Source organism: Mesocricetus auratus, unplaced genomic scaffold (assembly GCF_017639785.1).
Source record: "Mesocricetus auratus isolate SY011 unplaced genomic scaffold, BCM_Maur_2.0 Super-Scaffold_100041, whole genome shotgun sequence".
NCBI lineage: Eukaryota > Metazoa > Chordata > Mammalia > Rodentia > Cricetidae > Mesocricetus > Mesocricetus auratus.
The window spans coordinates 7,864,544-7,882,272 of record NW_024429218.1 but is presented as its reverse complement, the minus strand read 5'-3'; positions in this window follow the sequence as shown (position 1 = coordinate 7,882,272).

The following is a 17,729-nucleotide window of genomic DNA, read 5'->3' as shown; positions in this document are numbered from 1 at the left end:
TCAGTCTGTTGACTCATTCCCTTCAGCCAGTGGGCCGGGAAGGTTTGAATGAACTCTTATGTCATCCACAAACGCAGCAATCTGCATATACGCTGATATCTCAAAAGCCAACTGCTGATCTATATCCTTGTATTGCCCTTCCTTGGTGAGCATCTCATAAGAAATGGGAAGGTTTGGGGCTCTATTCTTCTCAGCTGTGATCTGACACTGCTCTGTAAATTCTGCTTTCCACAACAAACAGTTCCCTTCGCATAGGCAGGCCTTCGCTCTCATCTTCCAATCTCCTGGAGCTAAGGCTTCCACAGCAATATCCTCTATTAGCGTCCGGGTAAAAGCTGCTGTTGGTCTATATTGAATATGAGCCCTCTTTAGTCCCTTGAGCTGTTTAAACGATATCAGCGTACACACTCTGCCTATGATTCCCTGTGCTCTGTCATAGGAAATGTCTGAAATCCCTCCTCCACGTCTTCTCCTTTGTCCGCTGCTTCTCTAACACCAGCTTGCATTGGAGAAACCTGACTCGCTGTGAGTGTCCGCCATGACTTGAGGGTGCCTGAACCTTAGGCTGGTCTACGCTTGATATTGTTGTAGACAAAAGAACTGAGGAAGCCTGAAAAGTTATCTCCTATGAGAGCAATTCCACTAAATCTTTCAAGCCTCTTAGCTTCTGCTGAATTTTACCACTAGGTTTCTGCCGCTCTGTATCTCTATCTAAAATCGAGGGAGGTGAAGACTCTCCATCCTGACACTTAGTAACTCTCTCTTCTTTGTATGTTCTTTCTCATCTACCCCTCCTCAGGGGGGGCGGAGGTTTCCATCACACAGCTAACCGATTCAGGGGCACATAGTTTCTGCTGTCCCGTTTCCCCAAGCCCCGGCGCAGCTCTGATACAGCTGCAGCTGTGGCTTCTTCGAGAGGGGAAGATCCTTTCAAAACTTTTAAATTCTAAAATTTTCTGGACTTGCTTCTGCTTTACTTCAGCTCTCCTGGCTATTAAAATATACCCAGGTAAACACACAATTATTATTAAATCCTCTTTCTCATAGCTCTAATTATACACATTCTTACTCTCAAGGTTAACTCACTTCTCTTTATCGCCTGGCTGATATGCCTCTGTTTCACATCTACAATTATCTGCATTCTTTTTTAATTCCAGAGGCTAACTCACTGCATTTCACCTGTTTATCCTCTGACTGACGTTTCTCTGTCTTATATCTCCACTTGTGCCCATTTTCACTCTTCGGGTTAACTAACCCGCTTCACTTCTTTGTCAGCTGATGATATCTTCCTGTTTTATATCGACAGTTGTCTGTTCCCTATCTCTACAGCTTTACTCCTGACTTATCGCCGTTCGCTCGCCGCACCTGACTTTCTTTTTCCTGTGCACGCTTCTTCTCAGACTCGTGCACCTGCGGCATCCACCCCTCTGTGGCATCCATCACTTCTTTCCCCTGTTCTCAGGTCCCACGTTTTGGCGCCATTTTGTCGGGGTCTGACCAGTATCAGTGCTAGGCTACAAGAGCCATGTATTCTGAACTGATGTCTTTAGGGCTGTGTTCGGAACCAGTCAAACAGCCCTGGTCCCACCCTGAGTGGGGAAATGTGGATCAGGGAAGTTCTAGCTACGCAGCGGCGTTAAGAACTGCTTCTACTCCATTAGGGGTTATAGGTTTGTTTAAATTGCATATCTGTTCTTGACTTCATTTTGGTAAGCGGTATCTATCCAGAAAATTGCTGGTTTCCTTTAAATTTTCTAATTTTGTGGAGTGCAGGTTTTCAAGGTATGACCTGAAGATTCTCTGGATTTCCTCAGTGTCCGTTATTATGTCCCCCTTTTCATTTCTGATTTTGTTTATTTGCATGTTGACACTCTGCCGTTTGGTAAGTTTGGATAAAGGTTTGTCTATCTTGTTGACTTTCTGGAAGAACCAATTCTTTGTTACATTGATTCTGTGTATTGTTTTCTCTGTTTAGGCTTTATTGATTTCAGCCCTCAATTTGATTGTCTCCTGGTATTTGCTCCTCTGTGGTGAGTTTGCTTCTTTTTGTTCTAGATCTTTCAGTTGTGCTGTTATTTCTCTAGTGTGACTATTCTCCAGTTTCTTCATGTGGGCACTTACTGCCTGCTTTTTTATATCGGAGCTTGGTGCTATGAGCTTTCCTCTTAGCACTGCTTTCATTATGAGCCATAAGTGTGCATATACTGTGTGTTCATTTTCATTGAATTCACTTCTTTATTTTGTATTGACCCATTTATCATTCAGTAGAGAGCTGTTCTGTTTCCATGAGTTTGCAAGCTTTCCATTGTTCCTGTTGTTGTTGATAGCCAGCACTAATCCATAGCGGTCTGATAGGATGCAGAGTTATTTCCTGTGTCTGTTGAGACTTGCTTTGTGTATGAGTATGTGATCAATTTTGGGAAAAGTCCCATGAGGAGCTGAAAAGAAGGTATATTCATTTGTGTTTGGGTGCAATATTCTGTAAATATCTGTTAGTTTCATTTGGTTCATAGCATCAGTTAGTTCCAGTATTTCTCTGTTTAGTTTTTGTCTTGATGACCTGTCCAATGGTGAGAGTGTGGTACTGAGCTCTCCCACAGTCAGTAAGGGTCAGTACATGATTTACTCTGCATAGTAGTTTGTTGTTGTTGTTGCTGTTGTATTTATGAACTTGGGAGCCCTTGTGTTTGGGAAACAGGTGTTAAGAATTAAAGTGTTGTCTTGGTGGATTTTTCCTTTGGTGAATATGTAGTGTCTTCCTCATCTCTTTTGATTAACATTGCTTTGAAGTCTACTTTGTTGCATATTAAAATGGCTACACTATCTTGTTTCTTAGGTCCATCTGCTTGGGATTGTCTTTTTCCAACCGTTTAATGTGAGGTGTGGTTCATCCTTAATGTTGAAGTGTGTTTCTTGTATGCAGCATTAGGGTGGATCCTTTTTTGCAACCATTCTGTTAGTCTATGTATTTTTATTGGGGAATTGAAACTATTGACGTTGAGAGATATCAATGACCAGTGGTTGTTAATTCCTGTTATTTTGGTGGTGATGGTGGTGGTGGTGGGGTGTGTGTGTGTGTGTGTGTGTGTGTGTGTGTGTGTGTGTTTCCCTTCTTTTGGTTTTGCTGGTGTGAGGTTATTTATTTCTTATGTGTTTTCTTGGGTATATTTAACCTCCCTAGTTTAGAGTTTTACCTCTAGCACCTTCTATACGGCTGGATTTGTAGAAATATAGTGTTTACATTTGACTTTATCATGGAATATCTTATTTTTCTCCAACATGATGATAGAACATTTTTCAGGGTATAGTAATCTCAGCTGGCATCTATGGTCTCTTAGAGTCTACAGCATATCTGTCCAGGCCTTTCTGGCTTTTAGAGTCTCCACTGATAAGTAAGGTATAATTCTAATAGGTCTGCTTTTATATGTTACTTATTTGGTCCTTTTCTCTTGTAGCTTTTAATATTCTTTCTTTGTTCTGTAAGTTAATATTTTGTTTATTATTTGCTAAGATGTCTTTCTTTTGTGATCCAATCTATTTGGTGTTCTGTATACTTCTTGTACATTTATAGGCATGTCCTTCTTTAAATTAGGAAAATTTCCAGGCATTGGTGGTGCACACCTTTAGTCCCAACACTTGGGAGCCAGAGGCAGAAGGATCTCTGTGAGTTCAAGGTCAGCCTGGTCTACAGAGCGAGTTCCAGGACAGCCTCCAAAACAATACAAAGAAACCCTGTCTTGCCAGGCGTTGGTGGCGCACACCTTTAATCCCAGCACTCGGGAGGCAGAGGCAGGCAGATCTCTGTGAGTTCGAGGCTGGGCTGGACCGATAGCCTCCAAAACATTACAGAGAAACCCTGTCTCGAAAAACCAAAAACAAAGAAAAAAAAACCCTGTCTTGAAAAACAAAAAATAAATAAATAATAAATTGGGAAAAATGTCTTCTATAATTTTGTTAAAAATATTTTCTGGGCCTTTGAACTGGGGCTCTCCTCTTCCCTCTAATCCTACTATTCTTAGGTTTGTCTTTTCATTGTGTGCCTGATTTCTTGCATGTTTTATGTCAGGAATTTTTTTAGATTTAACATTTTCTCTGACAGGTATATTCCTTTCTTCCAGCATAGTTTCAATGGCCAAGTATCTCTTCCATCTCTTGTATTCTGTTGGTGAAGCTGGCCTCTGTAGTTCATGTTCAAATTCCTAAATTTTTAATTTCTAGAATTCCCTCAGGTTGTGTTTTCTCTATTGCTTCTATTTCCATTTTCAGGTCCTGAACAGTTTTATTCACTTCCTTGAACTGTTCATTTGTCTTTATCTTGGCTTTCCTTAAGAGATTTATTCATTTCTTTCCATTGTTTGTTTGTGTCACCCTGAATTTCTTTAAGGGATTTATTCATTTCCTCCTTAAGGACCTCTGTCATCTTCATATAGTTTATTTTAAATCTCTTTCTTGTGCTTCAGCTAAGTTGGAATATTCAGGGCCTGCTGTGGAAGACACATTGCCCTGGCTGTTATTGATGGTTTTTATGTTGGCATCTAGGCATCTGGGTTTAGGATGATTATAGGTCTAGTGCTGGTTTTATATTCGTTGGGTGGGTGTTTTGCCCCTTGGTTTCTGCTCCCTTTCTGGGTTTTCAGAGAGTGTGTTAGCTGTGTGTTACCTGTTTTACTGGCTTGCTTGGCTGGTGTGTTCATGGGGAATGCTTGCTGGTGTTGGAGGCTGGGAGAAGGGGACACCAGGAAGTGATGATCTGTTGTCATACTAGGGGTGACCTTTGAGGACTGGGTCTGGGGGAACAAAAAGCATGGAGAAGGTCTAAGGGCAGCCTACCTGATCTTCTAGCTTGTGTCACCCATGATTGAATAGGTCTACCTGCCCAAATTGGGGGCTGGAGCATAGAGATGAGGCAGGGACGGAATGCCAGGGAGGATGGTCTGGGATGCACAGGAGATATGTATGGGGGGCTCATGCTGGTGTTCTGCTGCAGCTCTAGGGGTGACCCTGAGGTTTGCTTCTGCATGGCTGTAGTCTTAAACTATATACTCACCCACACCCCTGACAGAAGAGTAACGCTGTGTGTTCATATGTGTTGTGATGGTCATTTGCGAAACACAGCAAAAAGAGGTTGAAAACAATCATATAAAATGAATATCTACCATAAATGTGGAAAGCAATAGTTGGGTATTGCTTGATAGTGTTTATTTGTTTCTAATCTGGGTCCATTGGGGTCAGTCAGAGCCAGTGACTTAATGCCTTGCTAAACTTTGTTAAAGAAAGTATTCCATTTCTCCGGTCATGTGATGCTTTCTGTGCTGCTGAATAAAAGAGGAAAGCCCTTAGCTATGGACAGACGCACAAGAACAAACACAGACATGAGGACATAGTCACAAGGACAGACAGACATGAGGACAGAGTCACAAGACGACATAAGAACAGGCACCAACATGAGGACAGAGTCACAAGACCACAGACACAGATTCAGACTCATAAAACAGACAGGAATGGCAGAAGTTGGGGAGAACAAAGTAGAGAATTAAGTGGGGCTCACCCTGTGTCAGATGACACCGGAGAGAATGCTTTACTGACAGTGTGCCCTCAATGTGACATGGGCGCATTAATGCTGACTCTGAGTTGGTTGTTGATGCATTCAGACCCCGACTTGGTGCCCAACAGGAGAAATCTCTGACGCGTTAAATCTACACACACTGTTGCCTCGTGTGAGGAGCCGTTAACATGCCAGTGACGCACTTTGGAGTATCCAGTTTGAAAGGAGACCCTGAGCTCAAATGAGGAAGATCTCCTGGTGGAGGTGTAAATTTCAGATGTTCTCAGTCACCAAAACTGGCAGGAGTCATCTCGTCTGCCTGCAGAGGTGGAGAGGTCCCAAGGAAGGCGGAAATCTGGGCATCTCGGTCGGCTGCATAGGTAGGTCTCGGGATCAGGGTCCTGTTCTGAAAGCTCCCCTTGAGTATGGCTCGCATTTCCTTGTTCCTCTTTCTCTGTTGAGTCCAGGTTGATTCTTTCCCACTTGCTTCTCAAAGAAAGTGAGTTCTGAAAAGAGATCGCAAGCTTACACCGCCATATCTACCTCCGTGTCTGCTTTTAATGGTTGGATTGAGCATGCGCTGGGGAGTCTTTTATTGGCAATTTGAAGCACCCTTGAGTCATCGGTGAAGAGGGACTCTCAATTGAAGAATTGCCTCAGATTGTCCTATGGTAAATTCTCGAAGAGGTTTTTTGGGTTTTTTTGTTTTGTTTTGTTTTGTTTTTCTTGACTGACGTTGGATGTGGCACTATCTGCAGGCAGGTGGGCCTAGGTTGTATTTACAAAGCTAGCTAAAGAAGCCAGAGAGAAATGAGTAAGCTGTAGCCATCCGTTGGCTCTGCTCTGCTTCCAGCTTGACTGGTGCCCCAGCTTCCTTCAGTGACGGCCCATTACCTGGAAGTATGAAATGAAAGAAACCCTGTCCTCCCAGGATGCTTTCGGCCAGCGTTTTTTTATTGCAGCAACAGAAAGTCAACTAAACCAGCAGCAGGATGGGATGAAAGTATCACTCTGGATGCTGCGTGTCAGTGTGAAAAGTAAACAGAGCTGGGGATGTTACTCTACACTAAAGTGCTGGCCCAGAATAATACACAAGGAGCCCTGGGCTCAGTCCCCAGAACCTCAGCACAGACGGGTGTGTAGATAGGTAAGTCGGTGGATGGATAAGTGGATGGATACATCATAGATAGATAGATGATAGATAGATAGATAGATAGATAGATAGATAGATAGATAGATAGATGATAGATAGATGATAGATAGATATGCATAGACAGATAAATATGCATAGATGGATACATTAATATATAGATGATATATAGATACCCCTTTGAGCATAAAGCTGTTGAAGTAGACCATATTAATAACCAACCTAACAACTATGCCCACAGTCATCTCCAGGAACTCTCAGAAAAGGGAAACAAATCACATACAAAGCAGAGCCCAGGAAGCACTCAGTCTCTTGGAGCCTTGAACTAGACAGCTGTCATTCAGAATTTAGAAAAGTAATGAATTCAAAACACTGTCAAAAGGAGAATTGATCCCTAAATGGATAAGAATTAAAGATCCTATGTATTTCTCTTCTTGCTTCTGAAATGACTTAACATGCTCAGCCCTTAACTGCATGTATGACAGCGTTATGATTAAATCAGTGTTTAATTATGCTCCCCAACACCTTTGTTGTACTAACAGCCCCTAATGAGGCTATGAGTTGAATATATTAAATGTAAAGCCATTATGTTGAAAATGGAACGAGAAGATCGTCAGTTGTTATGCTAATGTGATCTTCCAGACAGGGGCTAATTGCAGGACCAGCCTTCATTATAGAACAAGCAATAGCTTGTGACTTAATGGCTGCCTCTTCCCGTGCCCCAAGGTTACAGAGCAAACTCTACATCATTCCTGGGCAGAGGTAATGAGGGAAACCCGGGAAGGTTCACACAGTAGTAGGATTTCCCATTTCTGCTTTGGAAGCAGCAGGATTTCTGGCGCGTATGGAAGGGAAGATCTCAGCCTGCCAGGATGTTTGATAACTCAGCAGGTTCCTTCTGTGACTTTATTTGCACTTGAAACACAGACTTCTTCTGTAGACACCTTAATTTGTTGCAGGAACAAAAAAAATGAGAGCTAATTTTTTCCCAAACAAATTATAGAGAACAATTCAAGTTTAGGTCAGCCCTGTTCTGTGAGACTGTGGTGTGTCCACAGAAGCATCTAAATCACTGAGTAAACTGTATATGAGCAAAAAGGAAGGGTTTTAAGTCTGTGGGTTCTACCTTGTGTTAAGATTCATAATCCCTATCGATTTACTTTGCTCGGGAAAACATTTTACTGTACACAGAAGCAAGCTTGGAAGCTTCCCACAAATCGAATACCGTGCTTCACTTACAAGCTGCCCCTGGAGGGCTGAGCAATAATGACTTTTCCTTTGACCACCCTATTAACTGGGAAGGAAATATATGAGTTTATAAACATTTATTCCTGTGTGTATCATTGCACACGGATATAAAACTTTAAAAGATGAGAAGCTATACCACTTCACTATAATAAGTAAATATTAGACTCAATGTTCTTATTACCATGGCCTGAGGTGGGCACACTGATCTGATCACATGTGTCCTCAGTCATGAAAACCTTTGCATCCTCAGTTAATAAGCAGCTAAGCCCTCCAGGTACCATGGGTGCCATGGAAACGTGGTCATCCGAGGTAGAAAGTTGTACCTCAAGTAACGATCCATCCTATTTGTGTTTAACAACCTTACAGTCCCTAGATCTACATTCATAATGAATGCTGACTTTAAAAAGTAGCTGACAGATCAATAAGTTAACTTACAAGAATAAAATCACACCGAGAAAAGACAAAGGATAACTAGATTAAAGCATAGTGCCAAGGAAACAAAAGGGAAAGCTAAACAAAATAAGAAAAAACCTAAAGCAAAAATTGCAAAAAGCTAAAAAAAACTGGTGAAATAGACAGCAGGTAAGCTACCAAAATAAAACACCAAGAAGTCCCAAGGAAGGCCAGGGATGACAGTATTTCTGAAAATTTTTTCAAGTTTACAATTTTAATAGACACAAAAGTTTTTTGAATTTCATTTAAAGTAAAAGTATAAAGCAGTTTTTGTTAGAGCACAAGCCTGTACCTTTAGGACAGATTCCACGCTTGAAGCCATTGGCCCCACTTCCTTGGACAGGGGTAAGAAGCTCTCTCTGAACTGGGTAAGTAGTTAGTTGCTGCAGCCTAAGGGCAGCGCGGGTTTTCTGTCCTCATCAGCAACGGGACACTCCACACTCTGTTACACTGTGATGTGAACTTCCCACCACCCCTGAGAAGTCAGACAACATCACAACTTCCCTCTGTTCTGGCAAGGGTCTGAGACTGCAGACTGCTCTGAAGGCTCTTCTCTGGCCTGCCCCACACCCCCACTGTTCCCATCTTCTCATGAGGGCTCCCTCCCTCGACCTCCCTCTCCTCCCTCCCCTCCCTCCTCTCCCTCCCCTCCCTCCCCTCCCTCCCCTACCTCCCCTCCCTCCCCTCCCTCCCCTCCCTCTCCTCCCTCTCCTCCCTCTCCTCCCTCTCCTCACTCCCCTCCCTCTCCTCCCTCTCCTCCCTCTCCTCCCTCTCCCTTTCTGTCTTCCTCCCCACTCTCTGCCAACCTTCTTCTCAATGAAGCCCCTCTCCAGGCTTTAAAAGGAAGCCTCTCCCTCCCTTTAAAGCATTGAGATTTCTCTACAACATTAGATTTCTGTCTAATGTCCTCAAGCCTACCTAGAGGCCCAACCGCGGCCCCGAGGGCTTTTATTCTAATAAACCTCCCGCGTTAAAGGGGATTGCATCGTGTGTCAATTTCCTTTCTGAGCCTACCACTGCTGCTGTGCTCTTCTGTTCCATAATGGTTTTAAATTGCTTTACAAATGTATTTAGGCGCGGTTAAATTAAAATCTCACTGGCTGCTATTTTCACAAAGACTCCTTCTTACCCACAGTTCACTATTACCCTTGCGTGTGTTGAGATTCTCCAGTAGCTAGACACGACAGTTCACATCTATGGTCCCAACACTTAAGGACATGACAGTTCACACCTACGGTCCCAACACTTAAGAGAGGGAGGTAGGAGTTCCTAGGCAGCTTAGGTTTTAAACTGAGTTCCTAGCCAACCTGGGATGCCTAGTAAGAGCCTATCTCAAAACAACAGTAAATCCTCTACTTTAGCTTTTTCCCTTACAGTTTTATAATAAAGGCTGCTGATGCCAAATGAAGGCCACCAGTTATTAGATGCTCAAAGCCTGTACCTCTGCGACTTGTTTGCTCTTTAGACTGTCGTAGAAAGAAGGTAGATCTCATGAGGCCAGAATGGTTCTGTGGTTCTTCATGGTAATGCAAACCTTAACAAGGGTAGGAACTGTTAGTCCTTTGCCTCAGAAGACCCTTGTCACTAGTCCCCAGAGGACACCTGGACTTGATTACTCTCCTTGTTTTAAAGAATGAAACGAGTTTGTCCTGATGAGAACACAATCTGTTGAAGGCATCAGCTTCCCAAGACTAAATCTACCCTTCCCAGCCCTCTTCTCTCCGCCCTTGTCACTCTCCTGAGTAGAGAGCAGTCCAGTCGGTATGTTTATTACTTCTCAAGAAGCGTACGTGAAGAGAAAAGATAGCAAAGTAATGAGAGGAAGCGTATAACCATGTGATTGCTGGACCCACAGCAACCAAAGCAGTGGAAATTACTAGTCCTCTGGTTCATACACTCCCAATGTCTCTGAAGAATTTGTTATACGGAATAGAGAGGATAGAAAATGCTCCCATTGGTTTGTTGTTGGTATTTTTAAATTTAGATAACTGTACTTGGTTTTTTTCTTTTTTTTTAGGACTGACAGTTTAGAGGTTTTATAAAATGTACATTTTGCTAAATCATGGTGTAGGGTAAGAGTGTTGTACATGCCTGTACTGCATGCAGTGTTTGGGAGGCTTGAAGAAGGGAGAGCCTGGGTCTGAGCACATGCTTGGCTACATGGTGAGAGCCTGCCTCAAAACTTACAATACAGTCACATTTACACACATGGACAGAAGGAATACTTGCTAGACATTTCCTCTCATTGTGTCATGAAAGACTCAGTATTGGGATGAGGGAGTCATGGAATTAGGAGAAGAACCAAAATCAGTCAGGCAAAGTTATGGGTTAGATGACGTTAGATGGGAGGTACTGTAAAAAAAAAAAAAAACCATAAATGGGCAATCAAGTATGAACAGGAGATCAAGAGCCAGGCCGGAGGCTGGGACTGAAGCTTGCAGCTGCCACAGATTAAGATCACTCAGCGTGTATAAAGACAGAAGTATGTGAAATAAGATGACAGGCAGAAAGAACAGGCTTGGCCAGCCCTGCACTGGCTTCTAGAATAAAAGCCATTTCCACCTCGCGATGGTCCAGGACACGTAAACCAATTAACTCACATCTGAAGAATGTTAAATGCAGTCATGTGGTTAGATGTGATGTCCAAAGCCAGGTGGACATGCCCACTTTCTTCCTGATCTTTCTCCTGCTCTCGGACCTGCCCGAGAATCACAGAGACAGATTTCAGCAACTGGAGTAGGTAGGGTGTACATTAAGCTGCTTGAATGTCTGTTTTCACAGGAATCCACGGCACTTTTCCTTTGAATGGATATCATTGAACGGGGCTGTGAGTGGCCATTTCCTCTCATTACTTATTTCTCACAGATGTTTTCAAGCATGACTTCTTACAGTCTCCACACTCAACTTGTATGAATTTTCGTGAACACTTAGAGGATTTTCAAGCAAACAAGTCTTCCCCACAGACAATTAGACACCTCTGGGAACAGCGGTTCTGAGTGCTTCTCAGCATGAAGTTCGCATCTATTATTTTTTGAAAGTCAACAGCTAAAATGCATTTCTTACTCTCCACAGCAAAGCTGTTCTAAATAGCTGCTGTATGCCAGAAATTTCCTGGAGGTTGTGCCCATGACATTGGCTGCCAGCTTAAGAGTTGATAAGGGAATTCTAGCAATAAAGGTGTAACTAATACATAAACTCAAAGAGAATGAAACCACGATATTACTTGACAAATAACAGGCCCAGAGAAAGAACTTTTTTGTTCAACTTTAAGACATCAAATACAAATGGCGAATGAGCGGCCTTTAAAATAAAGACCCCTCTGTGATGTACAATAAAACTTAGCTGCTACTCTAAAAAGTAAGTAGGAATAAAGATTTATATTCTTTCTGTTTTTTTTTTAATCTCAATGAAATGTAAGTGAGCATGGACTCAGTGCAATAAAAGAGGTAACAGAAAAAAAAGAGAAATATTCTAGAATCATAGTAAAATATAGAAAGTTAAAATGTCTATTATAAGTTGTAAGTGACAGAGTTGAGACAGAAAGATGTATAAGTAACAACCTGGAGTAGTTCTCAAAGCGCAGATGTTAGAGATGGTGTAAAGGGAAACAGCGTATAAAAAGTAAACACAAGAACAGTAACCAACGGAGATTCACCAAAAAGAGAAAGGCAGTAATGCCTAAAACAGAAAAAGAGCAGCTGCACAGACATCAGCAATTTGCTCAACTGTGTGTAAGCATGGAAGGACTTAAATGCTAACACGACGAAACAATGGTTCCTACAAACAATAGACTACAAAGACTCCCTTACCTCAGTGACCCAGAATGACACCAACAAAGAGATATGCTGGTCATGTGATACTCACACAAGGTGATAATGACCACATTGCTTAAAAATCTACTATTCGCCAGGCGTTGGTGGCGCACGCCTTTAATCCCAGCACTCGGGAGGCAGAGGCAGGCGGATCTCTGTGAGTTCGAGGCCGGGCTGGACCGATAGCCTCCAAAACAATACAGAGAAACCCTGTCTCGTAAAAACCAAAAAATAAATAAATAAATAAATCTACTATTCATGTGAAACTATCAGAAACAAAATTACCTCAGAGTTGTGAGAGAAAAATTAAAGGGAAACTCGGAATCTGGAGTTATAAAAGGACAGTGGTGAACAATCTCAAATATTAGCACTGCTGGTCAGCCAATGTCTGCTAAGGAAGGGAGGGCCACTCTCCTTAGGGGTATGGTCCCCAGCAGGCTGGCCATGATCCAGTGGATAGCAGCACACCATCCACACGTGGGCAACACAAACTGGACTAAGGGGGGTACAAGGAAGGGAAAAGAAAGGCTGAAGTTGAGCGAGGAACTGGGGAGTAGGGTGGATCTGAGACAGGTTACAGAGAGGAGTGTAGTTAAGTATAATCAAAATGCATTGTATACATGCAAGAAGTGCTCAAAGAAAATGAAATACTGTATTAAAATAATTAACAGTGACAAAACGGCTAATCAGAGATTACGGTTAAATAATGAGCTAAGACAAAACGAAACGGTCGAAATAGGGCTGTGCTTTATTCCTCTCTCTTCCTGGAAGTGGGAAGGCAGATTCCACCTGAGGGTTCAGTCTCTGTTTGAGGGCTCCGCCATCTCTAACAGTACCAATCTCATGCGCATGGTCAGAGGTGGCTGAGAAACTCTATCTGCAGTGTAGCCCATGGCCACGGGAAAACAGAGTGGGCAACGTCGGCAGCTTCTTTATAGAAAACTGATAAGGAGACTGTAAACACAGCTTTGCTCGCACTAGAGTGAACAAGATTTAGTGAGATGGTTTCATGTAGTGTGTCGGTTTGAATAAAAATGGCCTTGGTAGGCTCATGACTAGTCATCAGGGAGCGGCATGATTTAGGATTAGGGGGTGTGGCCTTGTTGGAGGAAGTGTATCACTGGAGATAGGCTTTGAGATTTCAGAAGCCCAAGCCAGGCCCGGCGGCTCTCTCTTCTTCCAGCTGCCTGTGGATCGTGGTGTAGAAATCTCAGCATCTCCAGCACCATGTCTGCCCAGGTGCTGAGTAGACACGAAATGAATTAAAACTGAAATTGCATTAGTATGTACAGACGGAAGGCCTATTTCAAAGAAAAGAAAGTCAGAAGTCAGACACTGGGTGGGTTCACAGACACATATAATTGGAAAGCTAAAAGAAAATTCAGAAGCTGGAGGGATGGATTAAAGAGTAAGAGTGCTCACTATACAGCTCACATAAAAAGCAGACAGGAACACTGCATCTGTGACCCCAGCACTGAAGGGAAGGAGACAAAGTCAGAACAGTTGCTGTGCTTGTGGTCAGCAGCTTAGCTCCAGCTTCACTGAGAGATTCTGTCTCAAGGAGATACAGGGGAGAATGACAGAGCAGAACACTCAGCATCATCTTCTAGTCTCTGGGGATGTGCATGTATGCATCACTTTTACATACATGTGTACACGCCACACACACTCACACATAAAAAAAAGGCCTGACACTTGAAAGAGAAACATAAAGCTGAAATATGTAGCCAAATAAAAATATCAACCCCAATGTATAACCGTAAACCATGTTAAAGGGATCAATATAAATGAGCATAGCAAAATGTGCCAAACCATTTTATGTAGCATTTGAAAATTTTTATCTAGTTAGATGCAGTTTAGTTTCAAACGGTTTAAATTAAATTAACTGCTACTGAAGTTAAAACAAGCTACAACCACACCATCACAAATACTCCCAATATCATCTGAAGTTAAGATTTTTAGATTTTAAATCAGTAAGGAGAAAAGGGAAATTGGAGGGTGGTGGGGGATTTCAATAACAAATGCTTTTTAAAAGGAAAGATGACAGAAATAAAAAACATACACAGAATGTAGAAAAAATAATTTAATTCACCTAAAAATAAGAGTATTCAACTTCAAACTAACTCAGCATAAAGACATCAAAATGCTAGAAATTAAATGGGCTAGGAGATCGAAGCAAAGCAAATAGCAGACTAATTTCACATGTAATAAGAGAGCCATTTGTAGTGATGAGTGATTCACTTCACAGTGAAAGTAAAATAGTCATGAACTTCTCTCCCAGAAGGCAAGACTGAGAGAAAAATTAGTTTTGTTAATGAGAAATTGAAACAACTCTATTTTACAGAACAAAGCCCATAAAGATGTGACTAGTACAACTAATAAGATTGTTTATCATATGAAATAAACTTCATTCCACAGATATTGCTTACAGAAATAATTACCATGCAGTAGTTCATGGTGACAACCTCAATAAACACTAAAAAGACACAATGTGATACACATTCACAGACTACAAACTAAAACAGAAAATTAACTGAAAAAAGAAAAGCAACAGAAAGCACCCGAGAGTCTCCTGGCAATTAAAGGAGAAAGGGCTTTACTAAGTAACTGTTGCATGAACAGAAAAGAAATTAAAGTCATTATTTTTTTAATTAAATGCTGGTTATTAAGTAAAAAATGGAAGCAAATGAGCTCACAACTTAAATCAAAATAGAAAACCCTAGGAAAAGTCAATGACTAAAATATTCATTTCGCTCAGTCACTTACTCAGCAAATGTCTCAGCTAAGGCCTATTAAGCTGAGGACACCGGGGTGCGGAGAACTCCCATTTTAGCGTGCCTGTAAACACACAAATGAGCATATTAGCAATAATTACATAACAATGTTTAAAACAGGGATCAGCCTCGAAAAGGAAATCGGAGTACCGTGAGGGATTCAGAACCAGGGTAGGAAGCAGTTGTTCTTTTACGTTAGAAGATAATTGCAGGTTTTATAGGAACGGGTGACATTTGAAAAGAAGCTTGGACTGGGGAGATGAAGAAGAGCAGATGTCTGGAGGAAGGCACACACACACACATGCACGCACACACACACACACTCACACTCACGCACACTCACACACACACACACACACACACACACACTGGTAAATAACACAAACTGAGAGATGATCCTTAGAAAGGACTGTCAACTTTCCTTGCTGTATTATCAACAAGTAAAGATAGAAGGGAGGGAGAGGAGAAAGGGGAGAGACGGGAGAGAGAGAAGGTTGGGGGAAGGACTAAAACACAAGGGGGCATTTTTAAGGGCTTTTTAAAGATCTTTAATTATGTATGTGGGGGGATGTATGAGTGCAGGTGCCTGTAGAGGCTAGAAACAGTTGCCCAACCCCCTGGAGCTGGAGTTACAGGAAGTTACCAACTGCCTGATGTGAGTGCTGGGAACTGAACTCAGGTCCTTAGAAAGAACAGAGCAAGCACCCCCAACAATGGACCCCTCTCTCCAGCTCTCGTACAGGAGGCGAATGTTTTTAATGTGTCTGTGATGTAACGGAGCGCTGGCTTTTGTTCTGCTTACAGTGTGAGTCATCGTTAATAAACACCTAAAATGATCAATTACAACATTTTAGGTCACACCTCCATAAGACATCATCTGACTCCCCACCCATCCTGGTCCAGCAATTTCTAGCTGCCTTTTCAACTTGCACACGGTTCCTCTCACTTAATACTTAGTTTTCTCAAAGAACCCCATTTCATCGCTTACAGCTCCTCTTGACAGGCAGAGAAAGGCTCACTCAGGGCGAGATAAACACAAACGCGCTATACGCTCCCTCAAGCTGACTCAGTTCATATTCTTAAATCATGGTAATTCCAAGTTCCTTATGTCATTGCTCTTAGGTTAGATGTAAAGAGCCAAAATCAAAAAATTAAATCCACCAAATAATTATATAGCATGACTATGATTGAAAGGTATTGATGCCATGTAACTTTTTAAAAAATAAAATCAAATGGGAATTTTAGGAGTGGGTTTTACACTGCATTTTTCTCTGTCATCTGGGAAATTTAGGTGAATACTCAAAGGAACTCCACTCTAAAGAAAATAAGGAAACTGCAACCATCCACTCCTGGGTTTCTGAAAAGAGATAAAAATCAGTCCTGGTCTCTCCACCCCCTCAAGGATCTCTTGTGCTTAGTGTAAAATCACTGCCAGGAAGCTGATGTACTAGGGAATTGACCGGGGACTGAGCGGTCAGCTGCAGAGGACTGCGCTGGGATTTCGCTTTCTCCTTCTCCACTTCATGGCAGCTGGAGAGTGTCTCCAAGGGAACTGGTGCATTATCACCTAGATGTCAAAGCGTTAACAAATTTCAAGAGTTTGGGAATACCATTCAATATCATCATAGGGCTGAATTCCAGAAATCTTTGCCTATTAAATGATGGAAGCATCAAGTTTTGCTTTGTAATGATGGAGAGATATGTGGAAATGCTGTTGCATAGTATCTTCAGTCTTAAGAAATATATTTGCTATAACTCTGGTTAATAAGTGACAAAACTCAGCTAGAGTAGCACAAATTGTTTAAAGGGATGTGTCCTAGGCGGCCTTAGGAACCAGAAGTTCAAGTAACTGTCCATATCCCATCAATTCCTACTAGAATACATCGATAAGATCAGTACAGTGCTCGCTCAGCAGCTTTATACCCTGAAGACAAGGCAATCTCTGCGTCCGTAATGCGCAAGGCAAAAGCCTTGGTCAACAAATGCTCTGCAGTTCTAACTTTGGAAGGCATGCTAAAAGATGACTGAACTCGGATAGTGTCATTTCAAATCGCTGGTCCAGTTGTGCAGACACAACTGTCCTTATCATAGCAAAGCCCACAGAGTCAGAGGGACAAGTGGGAATAGACAAGCCTGAGAGTTTCTACTACAGATTAAACAGCTAGATGTTCCAATTATAGAAATGTATTGATTTTACAACCTCTTTAGATTGTTATTATTTAAGTAAATGTGTTTGTGTTTTTAAAAAGAGAAGGTAATAGATCCTATAGTAAACATACAGCTTAGCCATCGTTTCCATTTGCCAGTGTGCCTTGAAAGATAATTATTCCAGAAACAAGAATCCAAGCTAGCAAATATATGCAAATGAGGGCAATCATCTAGCACAGTGAGCAGGGAAAAGATGAGACTGTTGTTGTGGGAGGGAAAAAGATCAACCCACAAAACAGCAATAGAGAAAAGAAAACGAGATCCTTGGATATTCTTAGCTGAAAAAACAAATACAAAAACATAATGAGGCATCACATTTCTAACAGGGTTTCTGTTGGTGTCCATTTGGAGAACCGGATGCACATCTGACCAGAACACAAAGGGCCAGCAACCCAGCACAGGGAATATGCTTTCCACCCCCAAGCACAAAAGCACCGGAAACACTCTCGCTAGCTGTAATAAAAGCAATTCAGTGTTCTTAACTAACATAATACACCTTTATTTTATGCTTATTACAATTATTAATTTTAGCATACAAG